Source organism: Euleptes europaea, chromosome 8 (genome assembly GCF_029931775.1).
Source record: "Euleptes europaea isolate rEulEur1 chromosome 8, rEulEur1.hap1, whole genome shotgun sequence".
Lineage (NCBI taxonomy): Eukaryota > Metazoa > Chordata > Lepidosauria > Squamata > Sphaerodactylidae > Euleptes > Euleptes europaea.
Window position 1 is genome coordinate 9,943,924 of NC_079319.1, and position 17,449 is coordinate 9,961,372.

Here is a 17,449-nt window from a genome sequence, read left to right on the forward strand (position 1 = left end):
GGGATTATCAATAATTTTGTAAAAACAACTGGCGTCCTGGCACAGAGTGGATCTGAAGCTTCAGCCCATGGAGCCGTCGACCACCGCTGGTGTTGGAATTAGCAAGCAGTATTGACTGGCTCCATGTACCGGTCTTGCTTTTTTTGGGAAGAACGTGGGAGAATCTCTCGAAATCGGTGATGGGGAAGGAACCGCGTCTTCTTTGGGGTTGCTCGGCACAAGGAAGTTCTTTGCGTAATATTTCAGTCCTGAAATTTCGTCTCGTGCAAGTTGAAGGGAAAGAACAGCGGTGTTCGTTTGTCAGGTTGAGCGAGACCTCGTTCTCGGGGTTTCGGCGAGAAAAACGGCCGAAGAGACGTTGAAACAGCTCGCAGATTTCCCGCCTGGCAACAGTGGCTGCAACCCCCCTCTCAGTTCAACGATACCTCAAAAGAGCTCGGATCGCTCTAGATATTTTCTCGGGAGCAGCCTGGTGTGGGGGGGGGGCTCAGCTCCCATTCTGTACTATAGGCAATGGTGCCTTTGCGTTTCGGGGCACCAAGCGTGCGTTTGCGGGCGTCCGGAAAATTTATATGAACCCTTTCCATATCCACTTATTAATTATTTTATAAACGCATATATTGTCTTCACAGCCATAAGGAAATGGGGGAAGCTGTAAACTAATATCCATGAAGACGGAGCCAACTAGCCACTACCGTTTGCTTTTCAAAATATATTTCTGATGGCTGGTCTCCTCAGAACTCTTCTGTAAAGCCGAGGAAAGGACCGAAATTTATTATTATTTTTCTATCTCTGACATGTGCCTTCCTGAAATGGGCAGAATCGAAGGGGGGGGGGTGTTGAATTCTCTCAAAAGCCGAAAACCCTCAGTCACTCTTTTGTATATGAAAATCACTGACCAAAAAGCCCGCTCACGGTATTGTTTTTTGTATCAACAGTCTCCTACTTGAAAAGTTCAAAAAACAACAGTTTCATTTCCTCTCGAGAGGTAAACGTTTTGCCTTATTTTAAAGAGCCGGAGGGAAAAAAAGATTCAAAAGATTTGTGCTGATATTTTGTACAGCTGTGCTGATATTTTGTACAGCTGTGCTGATATTTTGTACAGCTGTGGGAGGGGGAATGACTGAAGAAAAGTTCCCGCTTTGGGGAGTGTAAAACTGCTTGAGGGATGGCATAGGAACGGGCGGCTCTCGTATTTATGACTTAAAAAAGGAGGTCCATGTCGACTAAACGAAACGGTGAACGTAATAATCCAGTAGGAAAGCCAGTGGTTCAGTGATCTTGTAAAAGAATGGCTGGTATTTAGTCAAAGAAAAAGAAGCAACTATCAACTGTCTGTGAGAGGCGGCCTTTTAAAGGAAGCGCTATGGTGGCAATGGGAAGGGGGTCCCTAATGTGCCCATGGGCACAATACGCCTGCTAACACTTTGCCTGGCACCTGCCAAATATTTTGAGACGGTGGGCGGGGCCCGGTGGGGCTTTTGCCCACCAGGATTTCTGATTGGCCACTGAAGATTGGCTGTGTAGCTTTTAAAAATAGTTGCTTCGGCAGCAGCGGCTACCGTTGCACAAATATCTTCACGGCGCGGCCGTGGGTCGGCAAGAAAATGTTTTTAAACAACATGCTCGTTTTAAAAAGGCATCCTGTTAAACAGCTTCGGCCTAAAATGTTGAAGAGTTGCTATTGAAGTGATGCATTATCTCACTCATTGACTTTTTGGGATTGGCGTCGCCTCCTGTGGCAGCCATTTTGTGGTTGGCGCCGCCTCCTGCGGCAGCCATTTTGTAGCTGCACCCATCGCCCTGTGTCAGGATTCCAAAAGTGCCCATAGGCTCAAAAGCAACGTACTCGTTTTAAAAAGGCATCCTGTTAAACAGATTCTGCCTAAAATGTTGAAGAGTTGCTGTTAGAATGATGCATGATCTCACTGATTGACTTTTCGGGATTGGCTCCGCCTCCTGCAGCAGCCATTTTGTAGCTGCACCTAGCACCCCATGTGAGAATTGCAAAAGTGCCCAAAAGTTTTGGAGACCCCTGTGATAGGATATTGCCAATCAGGTAATAATCTAGAATATTCTAAATAATGTTGTCTTGGATAAAGAGAAAACCAATCAGAAGGAAGGCAGTGCCAGGGGAACCACTCACAGCGGTAGAAACAAGATGACTGCACAGAGGTGTCATGGAAATGGGAAATGGCATCCCATTACAATTACCTCATGTCCTTAGATGTGAGGCCTTCTGATGGTCTTTGTGTCCCAAGGCACATGTATCTTCCAGAAGTTGAGATGTCTTTGCCACTTCTTTTTTTACGTGGGAGAGGTGTTGATTCTTTTTCAAAATAATAATACTATTGTAAAAGGAGTTAGAGAACTTCCTCAAGCATTTTTGCTTCATAATGGCACTGAGTTGGATCGTCACAGCCCGTTCCTGAAAATGCGGCGTGCGGAGTCGGCGGGGAAGAGGCGCGACGGCGCCTCTTCCTAAGCCGAATTGCGCACACCACAAAACCAAAAAAAGCCATTTTGCAGCTTTTTGGGGGTTTTGTTTTACCGGGGCCTTTCACCCCATAGGGAACAGTGAGGCTGCGCCTGCTAAAAAGCGGTCGCAGCACCACCGTTCCTGGCACCGGCATGAGGGCCAAAACGGGATAGGGGCCGAAACGCCCCCGGAACGTCCCCCTGCGCTGGTGCGGCCTCTCTACACCGTGGCCTGCGCCATGGAGAGCCCGCACCGGCGGAGGGGGGAGTCGCGGTCCCGCTGCGCTCTGCCGCCGGCGGGACTGGCCTCACCACCAGCGCAAGTGCGTTTAAACACGTGATGACACGCACTTGCGCTGGCGGTGAGGTCACGCCACCTCCTAAGAGGTTTCGGCCCAATTTTCAGGAATGGGCTGTCAGACATTTGGAAGCACGGGGTAAGAATATTGTCTGCACTGGGTTTGATTTCAGTTCTGTGGTAGCGTTGCCACCTCTGCTCCTAAACCTCGCCTCTTGTGCCTTTAACAGAAAACTGGCCTGCCAACATTAGCGGGTGACCGTGTTTTACCTCCATGCTGTGAACAAAAAAATCTCCCTTGCTGATTTCAGTGGATCGAACTGCTGCTAAAAGCACAAGAGCAGACGGGCCGGTCAGCTGGCACCCCTGTTCTGTGGACTGCTTTCCCCCAATTTTTGCTCTGAGAGCAAAAGCGTCCCAATAAATAAAGCGGAAGGTAAAGCCAGGGGAGGGGTGGTCATCCAGAGGTAGAATCCTTGTTTTGCACATAGAAGGTTTCAGGTTTAATCTCTGGCACCTGCCGAAAACCTCTGTGGGCTCTGAGCATTCAAGAGAGACTTCCCACGCCCTTTTAAAATGTCTCATGCAGTCACGAGGGCTAGAAACTTTAAGCAAAAAAGGCACGGTTCATAGTGCGCTCCATTCGGTCTAGCCTGTAGCAGATACTGCACTGTTCTCTCAATCTCAATTAGTGGTAGGGTTCACGTCTTTTTTTTCCCCTGCTTGGCAGGCAGAAATCTAACAAGTCAAGCTTTTTCTACCCTATTAACTGGTGGAAAGTGTAGCCTATTAATTTCTGCCTGTCAACAGCACAGAGTCCAGATCAGGGGGGGAAATGGCAACTTGTACAGTGGGACTTATCTTTTATTTTTGACTTCATCAGGGTTCGGAACAAGTATTCAAAGAGAGGCTTATTGGGTTTTCCTTTTGCTGTGGTTGGGAATCTGTGGTACTTTTTTATTGATTAAAAAAGAAACTCTAAGAACCAGTCCGCAATTGCATTTGACGCTGAAGTTGGTTGGTTTGCTTGGGGTGTTTCTCTTCCTCCTTCCCTTGGAGTTCCTTTTTTGACAGTGTTATCTTCAATGCGCCCTGACTTGAACGGCCCAGACTGGCTCCATCTCGTCAGATCTGGTTAGCCCTGGTTAGCACTTGGATGAGAGACCACCAAGGTGACCTTGGGCCAGTCACAGTTCTCTCCAAACTCTCTCAGCCCACGCAGAGGCGGGCAGTGGCAAACCACCTCTGGATGTCTCTTGCCTTCAAAACCCTACGGGCTCACCAGAGGTCAGCCGTGACTTGATGGCACTTTCCACCACCATCCTATTAAAACCAGGTGGGGTCATTTTAAATCTAAAGCCAGCATCCTTCTTGTGCTCAGAACTATCCCATTTCTTTTCTCTGCCACCTTTCAAAACAATGAGCAGACGGCGGGACTTCAGGACAGTCTAATAAATTGCCTTCCGGAAGCAGCCCCGTTGCCAACAAGCCCGGAGAAAAGTGATCTGTCCCTCTAACAGAGGCTTGAGGTGCAGAAATGGGTCATTGAAGCTTTTTATGCCATGGAGGTAAATAACATCTCATTAAGCCTTCATGAAAAGGCCAGGGCATTTTTCCCCCTCCAGGCCTGTTGGCAACCCTGCTCAGAGGGGCATTTCATGATGGAGATATCCAGTATTATTTCTTCACACAACACATAGTTAAATTGTTGCACTCCCTACCCCAGGATGTGGTGGTGGCCGCCAACTTGGAAGGCTTTAAGAGGAGAGCAGACACGTTCATGGAGGAGAGGGCCATCCATGGCTACTAGTCAAAATGAATACTAGTCATAACCAGGATCAGAGGAGCATGCCTATTATATTAGACGCTTTGGAACAGAGACAGGACAATGCTGCTGCAGTCGTCTTGCTTGTGGGCTTCCTAGAGGCCCCTGGTTGGCCACTGTGTGAACAGACTGCTGGACTTGATGGACCTTGGTCTGATCCAGCATGGCTTTTCTTCTTACTATGGCAGCTGGATTCTTTCAGGCTTTTTAAAAAGGAATTCTAGAAGGCCGTGGCGGACAGAACCCATGGGCTGAGCAGCGTGTCACCCCCCCCTCCTGTCACAGCTCCTGTGTCTTTAATAATTAGTTGCATGAAGGGCAGAAATTCAACAGGTGGAAGTGATCCAAGCAAGGAGCACACTGTCCGGGAGACAGTTTCTCCGGCTGAATTAGCGCCTGTCATGTCACTGTTGAAAGAGGCCTCCAATGAGAAATGTAAAAGACTTCTCTGCCAAGCAAGGTTAGAAATAAAAATTTCCCAGAGTCGAGCACCTGTAATTTAGTCTTACAGCGGAGAGCAATTAGGCAGTTCACCTGAGGAGAAAGCTGATAACAGCAATCCCAAAAGCATTGGCCCAGTTGTAGAGCTGTTTTAAGGCTGGGGAGATCTGGGTTCACATGTTCACATGAAGCTGCTTTATACTGAATCAGACCCCTGGTCACTCAAAGTCAGTATTGTCTACTCAGACCGGCAGCGGCTCTCCAGGGTCTTTCACATCACCTCCTTGCCTAGTCCCTTTAATTGGAGATGTCAGGGATTGAACCTGGGACCTTCTGCATGCCAAGCAGATGCTCTACCATTGAGCCACAGCCCCTCCCAAATCCCCACTTGGCCAGGAGGTTCACTGGGTGACTTTAGGCCACTCACATCTCCACCTGTCTGACCTATGGTTGCCAACTGCCTGGAGGGGAAAAAATGCCTGTCCCTTTAATAGAGGTATAATTGTAAGGTGGATCCTACCATGTAAGTTTGCATCATTTAACATGTTGTGCTAATATTTATGCTTTGCTTCAGTACTGTTTTCAGATTTTCGGTTGGTTCTAGTTTTCCACTGCCCAAATCCTATTGCATTTTTTTAAGATGTCCCATCCTGTGGATTGTATTGACTCACTCTTTGCCTTGAGTCCCAGTGAGAAAAGTGGGGTATAAATAATTACAATAAAATAAATGAAATTGGACATTATTTCCCAGGTGATATCATTTTCCTCTGTGCCATGAAAAGCTCAAGCTGCCCATTTCCACATATTGTGTGTGTGTGTTAAGGGCCATCAAGTCGCTTCTGACTCATGGCAACCCTATGAATTAAAGTCCTCCAAAATATCCTATCTTCCACACATTAAGTCTCCATTTTCCCCAGACCTGTTGGCAACCCAAATTCCTAAGCTTGTTGTAAGAAATGGAGATCATAGAATTATAGAGTTGGAAGGGACTACCAGGGTCATCTAGTCCAACCCCCTGCACGATGCAGGAAATTTACAGCTACTCCCCCCCCACACACACACACAGTGTCCCCTACTCCATGCCCAAGATGCCCTCCCTCTCATGAACTGCCTAAGGTCACAGAATCAGCATTGCTGACAGATGGCCATCTAGCCTCTGCTTTAGAACCTCCAAAGAAGGAGAGCCCACCACCTCCCGAGGAAGCCTGTTCTACTGAGGAACCGTTCTAACTGTTAGAAAGTTATTCCAAATGTCTAGACGGAAACTCTTTTGATTTAATTTCAACCTGTTGCTTCTGATCCGACCTTCTGGAGCAACAGAAAACAATTTGGCACCCTCCTCAATATGACAGCCCTTCAAGTACTTGAAGATGGTCATCATAGCACCTCTCAGTCTTCTCCTCTCCAGGCTAAACATACCCAACTCCTTCAACCTTTACTCATAGTACTTGGTCTCCAGGCCCCTCACCATCTTTTTTGTTAAGTCTCCATTTTCCCCCAGCCTGTTGGCAACCCAAATTCCTACCTCACAGGTTTGCTGTAAGAACTGGAGATCCATGCATACTGCCCTGCGCTCCTTAGAAGGAGGACACAAGAAAAAGTTAAGAATAATAATGTCAGTTGACTAACAGGAAGAAATGTAAAATGTGAATCTCTGCATCTCACCTGCATCTGAACGCCAAGAAAAGCTTTAACCGCTGAACAGCAATGAAAGTAATTGACATTTCTTACCTTGTACCCTCTCTCTACTCTGACCTGGCTAGCCTGATCTCGGAAGCTGAACAGGGTCAGCTTTGGTCAGTTCTTGCATGGGAGACCAGAGGCAGGCAATGGCAAATTGCCCCTAAATGTCTCTTGCCTTGAAAACCTGATGGGGGTCACCACCTTGACCTGAATGGCCCAGGCTAGCACAATCTTGTGAGGTCTCAGAAGCTAAGCATTGTCAGCCCTGGTTAGTACTAGGATGGAAAGCCACCAAGGATGTCCATGATCATGACACAGAGGCAGACAATGGCAAACCACCTCTGTCTCTTGCCTTGGAAACCCTACAGGGTTGCCATAAGTCATCTGTGACTTGACAGCGCTTTCCACCACCACAACCGTCTCTTTGGGGATTGGGGTTCAAAGCAGGAAATGGGATGTATCTTCTTTGGCCACTTTCTTACCCTTGCTTACTCCTTACCTTCACCTTTGCTTTAGGATTTCTGTTTATCACTCAGCTATCCAGGGCAGAGAAATGCTGTCACCCCCTAACACAGAGACGCATGTGCAGGTGATCCTAAAACTAGGGAGGGAGAAGCCGGCTCTATGGCAGTCAGTAACTAGAACACCGTAGCTGTCTTTGTTCAAGGGTCACAGATGAGGTTGCCCACTTATTTGAGCTGCCACTGCTCCTGTGCCTTTTAGCAGTTGCCGCGTCGGCGGATGCCAGCGGGCAATAAGACTCCGCTGCAAGCTGTGAATTCCTCCTGCCGCTTTCTGCAGAACAAGCAGCCGTTAAATGCACAGCAGTAGGCCCATGCCTGTGTTTCCCTGGTTAGTTGACAACCTTAATTTCTTATGTTTGGGAGGATGGAGGAATTGTTTCTATATAATTATTTTTAATGGATTGAGAATATAGGGTTATGCTATCTGTATTTCTTATCAATGCTAAGTATCTCAAGCATATTTATTTTTGTGTGTGTTGCCTGAACAAAAACCAAATTTCTTGAATAAGTCACCCCCACCGCTACCATTTTGTTTCTTCTTTTCTGATTTTGATCTTACACTGCGTTTTTTAATTATCACTCTTTCCAAATGAAGGATCACTAGTACTCGGGTGGCATCTTATTTATTGCTCACGTTTTCAATATGATACAAATGATTTAAAATAAAAATTTTGTATTTGTAATTGAGTCCGCTTGGATGCCTTTTTTTCATTAGAGAAATCTCTGATTAAAGACACAGTGCTATTGAATTGTGCAAATTTCTCATTGATTCTTCTGCACACATTTCTGTATGAATGCAGTTCTCAAGGGAAGGAGCTGTGATTAGGTTTGTCAGTAGGGGTGTGCACCCAAACAATTTGGGGTATTTTTCAGATTTGGGTTTAATATATCCAAACATTTTCAGAAAATCCGAAAAAAGCCGAATCCCCATACCAATATGGTATGTTTTTCTTTTCTTTTGTTGTTTTCGTTTTTTGCCATTTTTCAAATCTCCAGAAAGTTTAGGATCTTTAAACCCTATGGGAAATCTTTGTGGGGCTCTGGGGGGCAGTTTTTTTTAAGGTAGACCCACCAAATTTTCAGCGTCAGCTAACTCTCCTTAGAAGAACCCCCAAGTTTGGTAAAGATTGGATTGGGGGTCCTATTTTATGGGCCCCCAAAGAGGGTGCCCCCATCCATTCTCCATTGTTTCCAATGGAGAAAAAATGGAGCCCCATAAATTTGGACCCTCCTGACCCAATAGTTTCCTTATGCCAGGAAAATTTTCTTTCCCTGATTCTCAGCTCTGACATTGTTCAATGTTATGTCAATGGGGGATCTTTGAGGAGCTCTGGGGGAGCTGTTTCCCCCCCCCAAAAAAAAATAGAGGCACCAAATTTGCAGCATGGCTGCTGGTGACTTTCCTTACACAAAACCCCAAGTTTGGTGAAGATTGAGTCAGGGGGTCCAGTTTTATGGGCCCCCAAATGGAGAAAAATGACCAAATGGAGAAAAAAATGACCTCGTAGGACTTGGCCTCCATGCCCTTGACCATCCTTGTCGCTCTCCTCTGCACCCGCTCTGTTCTGTCCACATCCTTTTTCCAGAACGGCACACAGTACTCCAGGTGCGACCGGACCAATGCGGTGTACAGCAGGACTATGAAGTCTTGTGATATAGCCATGCATTTCTTCAGCAATAAAACATTACCCTAATTCATTTCGCCTTGTTCCAATATTTTCCTTTCCAGTCCGAAAGCCTTTTCTTCTCATAGTTATTTGTCTTAGACATGGAAAGAAAACCAGACAGTCTATATTTGCTATGGTCGCTAGGGGGTGCTGTGCTTCTATGGTCTCTGTTTGCAAAAGATTTCCCTTTGCAGATTTGGTCACAGTAAAGGTGGAGTTGTTATGCCTTTGTCCAGCACAGTCCTCACGCCTTCCTTCAGTGATGCACATCTTTTCCAAAGCATAATGTTTTGTCCTTGCTGAAAATGTGTCACTTCCCCCAATATAGGATTGCCAAACTCCAGGTGGTGTTTGGATTACAACTAATCTCCAGGCGACAGAGATCAGTTCCCTTGGAGAAAATGGCCACTTTGTAAGGTGGACTCTATGACATTATACCTGGTTAGTCCATCCCCATCCCATACCTGGAGATATTTGGGGCAGAGCCTGAGGAGGGCGGGGTTTGGGGTGGGGAGGTTTTTTTTGCCAGTTTTGGGTTTAGCACGAGTACCTGGAGGTTGGCAACCCTACTTGATAAGCTGTACATGGCTGGGGGATTTCAACCACACTGACTCGAGGGGTAGTGATGCGCTAGAATTCCCATGTGCATAGGCAAAAACCCAGGATCATTTCAATTACCCCACAAACCCAATTGAGGGTTGCCAAACTCCAGGTGGGTTAACAAAAGTGCAAAAATTGCAAACGTGCTGTACAATATATAGACCAGGGGTCCTCAAACTTTTTAAACAGGGGGCCAGTTCACTGTCCCTCAAACACTGTTGGGGGCCGGACTGTTTTGGGGGAGGAGGCGGCGGCGCGAGGGGGCTCTCCGGAAAAGCATCCTCCTTACAAGCCCGGTCATTCCCCCTGTAGTGGTTAAGAGTGGTGGTTGGGAGCGGGGACTCTAGAGAACCGGGTTTGATTCCCCACTCCTCCACGTGAGAAGCGGAGGCTAATCTGGTGAACCTGGTTGGTTTCCCCACCCCTACACACGAAGCCAACTGGCTGACCTTGGGCAAGTTACAGCTCTGTTCGCGCTCTCTCAGCCCCACCTGCCTCACAGGGAGTCTGTTGTGGGAGGGTATGGGAAGGGGATTGTAAGGCAATTTGAGTCTCCCTTTAGTGGTAGAGAAAGTTGGCATGTAAAAACCAAGGCCATTTATTCATGGAAGGGTTTGCCTTGGATTTGCCGCTCTCCAGATTCACATTTTCCCCATCCAAATTCTCCAAACTCTCCCCTGGGGTGGGGTGGGGAATTTACTTTTGAGTTCTGAGAATTCGGATGGGGAAAATGTGCATCTGGAGAGCGGCAAATCCAAGGCAAAACCTCCTGTGCATAAATGGCCACAAGTCTTTTTCTTCTCCCTGGAGATATGCTCAGCCCCCCCCAAGGGGCCCCTACAATTACCTCCAGGCCACATGGATACCCCCAGGAGGACAGAGAGCCCCGAGCCGTGAGAATGCTGCCGACTGTGGCCAAAACAGGAACGCCAGGACAGGAAGGGGGCGACTGGGCGGCATGAGAGGCAGCAAGACGCCTCGCGCACCCAGGAAAGGAGGTTTTGGGCCTGGGAGGGAGAGGGGGAAGGGGGCGACCGGGCGGCACGCGAAGTAGCAAGATGCCTTGTGTGCCCAGGAAAGGGGTTTTGGGCTGCAGAGGGAGCAGGGAAGGGGGCGACTGGGGCGGGAGGGAGGCTTCCAGTTGTGCGTACACAGCCAGGAAGCCCAGAAAAGCTCTGGGGAGGGGGGCAAGGGGAGACTGGCTTCCTTGGTCCCCGGGCCGGACAAAAGCCCTCCGGGGGCCGGATCCGGCCCTCGGGCCTTAGTTTGAGGACCCCTGATATAGACTATCAAATGCTAACAGCAACTACGGCCATAACACACAGCGTACTTAAATACTAAAGATCCAAGCCCAACAATTTAATGTGCCAAAGGTACCTGGTCCAACAATGTTAAACAAATGTTACAAAATATACAATGTCTAAACATATAAAGAATCAGTGTCTAACCACAAACCACAAATTATATCCACAATGAACTCAGAGTGTTTTCTGGCGTTTGGCTTTCTACAGCAGCATCATTCACAGTTTTTAAAGAGACAGTACGCACTTTTTCAACTAGATGCTCAGTCCAAACCTAGGTGGCTTGTCACAGCCCGGGATTGATCTAACTAGGTGCCAGTGTTTAGTAATGGTTTTCTTTATATCAATGGACAGGTAAGTATGTGGTAAGGAGGAGGTAAGTGTTTTTGCCTCTATACCCTGCTTACATTTTAAAAGTTGTTCTCTATCCAGATTCTCCCCCTTATGTCTAGCCTGGTCTATGACTCTACTCTGGTCCAGTTGGGCCCTAGAGTTCTCCCAGAACTACAACCGATCTCCAGACTACGGAGATCAGCTCCCCTGGAGGAAGCAGCAGTTTTGGAGGGTGGACTTTATGGCATCACATCCCCATTAAGCACCTTCCCCAGGTTCCAGGAATCCCCCAATTTGGAGATCAATAGCATCCTCTACTCAATTAATCCCAATAAGCCTCTTATTCAAAGGACATGTGCATTTTTCTCCAGGGTGCAGGGTGTGGTTTGTCTGCACTCCTTTAAGCAGTACATATGGTTTAAAGCAGGGGTGTCGAATTCATTTGTTACGAAGGCTGGCGTGAAGAAGGCAATACAAACCGGGAAGGTGTTCTTGCCTTAGAGGCGGTTGATTGACAGCTAAAGGGAGTCCTGGGAGTGGCTAGTGAAAGGGTAACATTCAGATCTCTGTCAGTGAGAGGGTTCAGTTCAGCTCCAGCATTCAGGACAGGCAAAGCTCTGAGAAGCTAGTGGCAGCATTGTGCTGTGTGAGGATTAGTCCTCAGGAGTGAGACATAAATAGTTTATGCATGGGTACTTTCACTCGCGTTCGTCCCCGTTCTGTCTCAGTTGTTCCTTGGAGTTATGCATGATTTTTCCGTCCATTAGAGGTGACCTCGCTGCCAGCCCTCACAAATCCCAGAACTTCCCATTCCTGTGTTAACCCGATTCTTCCCGCTCCCCTGAGCTCAGCCCGGGTGAAATCCCCATGCATAAGGCAAAGCATGGGACACCAAAGCTTGGTTTCTCTCACAGCCAATTACAAAGCAGCAGGTAAAGAGGCAGGGATTCAAATGCTTGCTGCTTCCTGCTTCGTCAGAGCTCTTTCTGAGCAGAAGAAAGACTCTTTAAAAACGGGGTTTGGATTTCTCCCCCCCCCCCCTTCAAGTTGCTCAGTTTTTTTGTTTTTTTCTTCTTAAAATGCTTTTTTATTTGGCAATTGGGTTTTTTGGAGGAGATTTTCTCTCACTGTAAGCACTGGAAAGTAAGCCAATTACAAAGCAGCATTTCAAGGGGCGGGGACTTGATTTGAACTTGGAGACTGCTGGTGCATAAATTCCCAACAGGAAGGTGTGGGTCCAGCAAGCAGCGAACCTCAGGTGAAACTCCCATGCATAAATGACCATAAAGGAACCCGATTTTAAGTTGTTTGATTAATACAGAATCAGCAACTGGGTCATAAGGACGTTAGCTCTGAGTGAAGAGAGCGCATCTGGGTTTTGACATTGGAAGTCAGCTCCAAGGGGAAAGGGAGTTCTCAAAAACCAGGGAGTGGGAAGTCATCTCAGGTGTATTGAGTGATCCCTAAGTAAGGTTGAGGCGGATTCGTCTCTATCGAGTCCTGAGGAATCCCAGTCCAGTTTAGGTGTTAAACTAGTGAAGAGTGTCAGGTAGTTCCTTACTCCAAAAGCTGAAACTGGAGTGTGTGTTAAAAGCGAGCCTCTCTGTGAAAAGAAAGATCTAGCATCCTGAAGTGAATTTAGCCATACCAACTAGAACCAAACCTCTCTTGTGTAAATATATATTATTGGGAAGTGCCTACTCTCTGCTTGTTTTTTTGGAATATCCTAATACCTTTCAGAAATCCAAGTTTACCTGCCGAAACCCTCGTCCTGACTTTCCGTTATAAGTAAATTCCTATTGTTTTGAATTTTTACCGCAAGCCTCTGCGTGGCATCAAATTTCTGACGGGCCTCATTTCCCTGAAAAATTCAAGTCTTCCTTCGGTCCGTCACAGACAGATAGGACATAAATGTCACTTGTTCGGGCCGGGCCATGTGTACCATAAAATTTAATGCCATAAAATTTAATGCCAGGTACCGGAGATACAGGAGCCCCATGGCGCAGAGTGGTAAGCTGCAGTACTGCAGTCCAAGCTCTGCTCACGACCTGAGTTCGATCCCGACGGAAGTCGGTTTCAGGTAGCCGGGTCAAGGTTGACTCAGCCTTCCATCCTTCCGAGGTCGGTGAAATGAGTACCCAGCTTGCTGGGGGTAAAGGGAAGATGACTGGGGAAGGCACTGGCAAACCACCCCACAAAGAAAGTCTGCCTTGGAAACGTTGGGATGTGACGTCATCCCATGGGTCAGGAATGACCTGGTGCTTGCACAGGGGACCTTTACTTACTTTTACCAGAGATACAAAAGCTATGGAATACACAGGCAAAGCTAGTTAATGATTTTATTTTTCACTTTATTTTTTACTTAAAATACAAGCAGGCTTAAAACCATCACACTCTTACAGGATTTTCTTTAACAGTCTTTGATAACTGACACCTCGGGACTGGGGGAGGTGGCTGCCTCAGCTGGCTTGCGTGCCGGATAAGAGCTCTCAAGGGGCCGGATCTGGGCCCCTGGCCTCATGTTTGACACCCTTGGTTGAAAGCAGTGGTTCCCAAACCTTTTGGGCCACTGCCCCCTTGGTTCCACAGACTCAACCTCAGCGACCCCTTCACTATCCAAAAGCACAGTTGAAGGGCCCCACCACTATCGCCCTCCTGCTGCCCCCTTGTTTCTTAGTGCCCCCCTAGGTAATCCCACTGCCCCCCAGGGGGTGGTACTGCCCACTTTGGAAACCACTGGTTTAAAGGAACATGAAAGAGTCACATTCTACCCCTTCCTCCTCAAGTGTGCATGCTCACTTGAAGTGTTAGTTCCCCCCAAACTATACTATCAGAAGAGCCAGTGTGGGGCATTGGTTAAGAGCGGTGGTTTGGAGCGGTGGACTCCGATCTGGAGAACTGGGTTTGATTCCCCACTACTCCACGTGAGTGGCAGAGGCTAACCTGGTGAACTGGATTTGTTTCCCTGCTCCTACACATAAGGCCAGCTGGGAGACCTTGGGCTAGTCACAGCTCTCTTAGAGCTCCCTCAGTCCCACCTACCTCACAGGGTGTCTGTTGTGGGGAAGGGAAGGTGCTTGTAAGCCGGTTTGAGTCTCCCTTAAGTGGTAGAGAAAGTCGGCATATAAAAGCCAACTCTTCTTCTTTTTCTTCTACCAAGCGCTCCCCAAAATCTGTAGCCTGCCTTGGAACGTACCACCATACAAAAGAATTCCCTGCACCAAGAAAGCTGGCATGTCAGAGTCATGACTAGGTTAGAGAGGTTTTCCCTGAGCTCTCATTTAGAATATGCAGGGAATTGGGGGTGTGATATTGGAAGACTTATCTGTGAGCCTTAACGTTGCAGCTTGAAGGGACACACCCCTGACCCAGATTTATTTCCTCATCAGCTGTTTCTAAACATTTGGTCTGTGTTACTCTGAGCTACTGGAAAGTCCAGTCAAAGGACTGCTAAGTATCCTAAGTAACTCTGGCCGAGAGGCCGCTATTTGTTTGTGCAGCTGTGAACAGAAGGGAGAACAATTTCTTTAAGTCCTCCACCAAAGAATTCCTGGCTTCCAGATGTTCACAAAGAAGTGACTGAAATTCACAGGAAGGATGGAGGCAGTAATGCGCTTAATGATGCTGAGAGGGTTACCACAGCATCCGCTCCCAAACAGCTTCGGCGAATGGAAACCAACTGCAACTATTTTTGTCTTGTTTATTCTGATGTCAACGTTTCCCTCTTCCCATCGCTTGCATCTCTCAGTCTTGTGGCCAGCTTGTGTTTAAGTAGGGTTGCCAGCTCCAGGTTGGGAAATACCTGGAGATTTGGGGGTAGAGTCTGAAGAGGGAAGGATTTGGAGAGGTGGGGGGGGACTTCAATGCCATAGAGTCTAATCGCCAAAGTGGCTATTTTCACCAGGGGAACTGATTTATATTGCCTGAAGATCAGTTGTAATAGCGGGAGATCTTCAGCCACCACCTGGAGGTTGGCAATACTATATTTAAGGTCTGAAATCAGGGGGGAATGTAACTTAAGTTTCTTACCAAAATTGCCTCTGTCATAGGATTGGAAATAGAAGATAGGAGATACCGCTCCAGCTAGGGTTGCCAGGTCCCTCTTCTCAACTGGCAGGAGATTTTGGGGGTGGAGCCTAAAGAGGGCAGGATTTGGGGAGGGGAGGGACTTCAATGCCATAGAGTCCAATTGCCAAAGCGACCATTTTTCTCCAGGTGATCTGATCTCTATCGGCTGGAGATCAGTTGAATTAGCAGATCTCCTGCTACTACCTGGCAGTTGGCAACCCTAGCTCCAGCCATTTTCTTACCTCTGCTCCATACTGACCTGTACTGGCGCTAGGTTGCCAGGTCCCTCTTCACTACTGGCAGGAGGTTTTTGGGGCAGAGCCTGAGGAGGGCAGGGTTTGGGGAGGGGAGGGACTTCAATGCCATAGAGTCCAATTGCCAAAGCAGCCATTTCCTCCAGGTGAACTGATCTCTATCGGCTGGAGATCTGTTGTAACAGCGGGAGATCTCCGGCTAGTACCTGGAGGTTGGCAACCCTAACTGGCACCAATGCTCAGCCTGTGAAAACCCAAAATCGGCAATTGTATCAAAAGAGAATTATGTTCCTCAGGAACATGTGAATCAATTTGTTTTTAAGACTCTTTTGTTTCCAAGTCAGTTACAAACTAAGGTTTACTGAGAAAATCTGAAAGTGTCTTGCAAGGCCTTGGTTGATAGAAAAAAAAGGAAAATATTAGGAACAAATCTGAAGTGATGCGGGGGAGGGTGGATTCAAGACATGAGTTCACTGCCAGCATAGTGTAGTGGTTAAGAGCATTGGTTTGGAGCAGTGGACTCTGATCTGGAGAACCGGGTTTGATTCCCCACTCCTCCACATGAGCAGCGGAGGCTAATCTGGTGAACTGGATTTGTTTCCCCACTCCTACACACGAAGCCAGCTGGGTGACCTTGGGCTAGACACACTCTCTCAGCCCTACGTACCACACAGGGTGTCTGTTGTGGGGAGGGGAAGGGAAGGTGATTGTAAGCCAGTTTGATTCTCCCTGAAATGGTAGAGAAAGTCGGCATATAAAAACCAACTGTTCTTGTTCTGCTGCTGCTCACATTCAAAGCCAGTGGGAGACTTATTATCAGATACTCGATTCCAAACTTGGCCACAGGGTGTGAATCAAAATGTTTGCACAGTTTGAATGGTATCTGTCCGTAAGGATGAAGAGCACTAGACCCCTAGGATTTAAAATAAATTTTATCCAGTAGGTAAATGCTAATAACCACATACCACAGATGTGGCGCAGGATGTCCCGACTCCCTGCCTCATATTCTTTTGGACTGCCATCTTTATGATTCCCCAAGAGGAAACCTCATAAAACCTATAGTTTTGAACTTCTCCTCAAATAATACGAAAATACTTTACAAACTATTAGCTGATAAGGATCCTGAGATAACCGGAAATGTGGTAAAATTTCTGATAGAATCATAGAGTTGGAAGGGACCACATCAAGTCCAACCCCCTGCACGATGCAGGAAATTCACAACTTCCTCCCCCCTCCACACCCCTAGTGACCAGAAGATGGCTGAGATGCCCTCCGTCTCATCATCTGCCTAAGGTCACAGAATCAGTATTGCTGACAGATGGCCATCTAACCTCTTCTTAAAAACCTCCAGGGAAGGAGAGCTCGCCACCTCCCGAGGAAGCCTGTTCCACTGAGGAACCGCTCTAACTGTTAGAAAATTCTAATAGCAGTCAACCATGATGATAGCAGTCTAATAGCAGTCAACCATGATGATAGCAGTCAACCAATGGGAATCTAGTTGAAAGTAGAATCACAACATTAAGGAATGATTTATATTAATTTTATTTTATTTTAACTTTTATCCTTTTATACACTGCAGATTGTACTATGCCAATAAAGGTATCTGGAATTTGAATAACCACATACGTGACTCCAAAGAGATCACCCCAGCCTCTAGTCTGAGAAGGGCATTCGGAATGCATCGAGGGGCAAACAAATATCTTTCGTAGGAGCTGATTTTGTATCAAAATAAATTTTGATGATGATGAACATTTGCACAGCAGGGCCCTGTACAGATAGAGAAGACATTTCTAGAAATTGGTGGAGGGGGACTATCCGGTCTGCAGAAATTCCAAAAACTGGGGGGAAATGGGGTGGTGTTTTAAAAAGCCAAAATCAGAGATGGTAAATAGAGACTAGGGAGTTAAGTGTTAACCTCACTTTCCCTTTAAATCATTGATTTCCTTTGCTAGGTAAACTTTTCTCTTCTATTTTGTA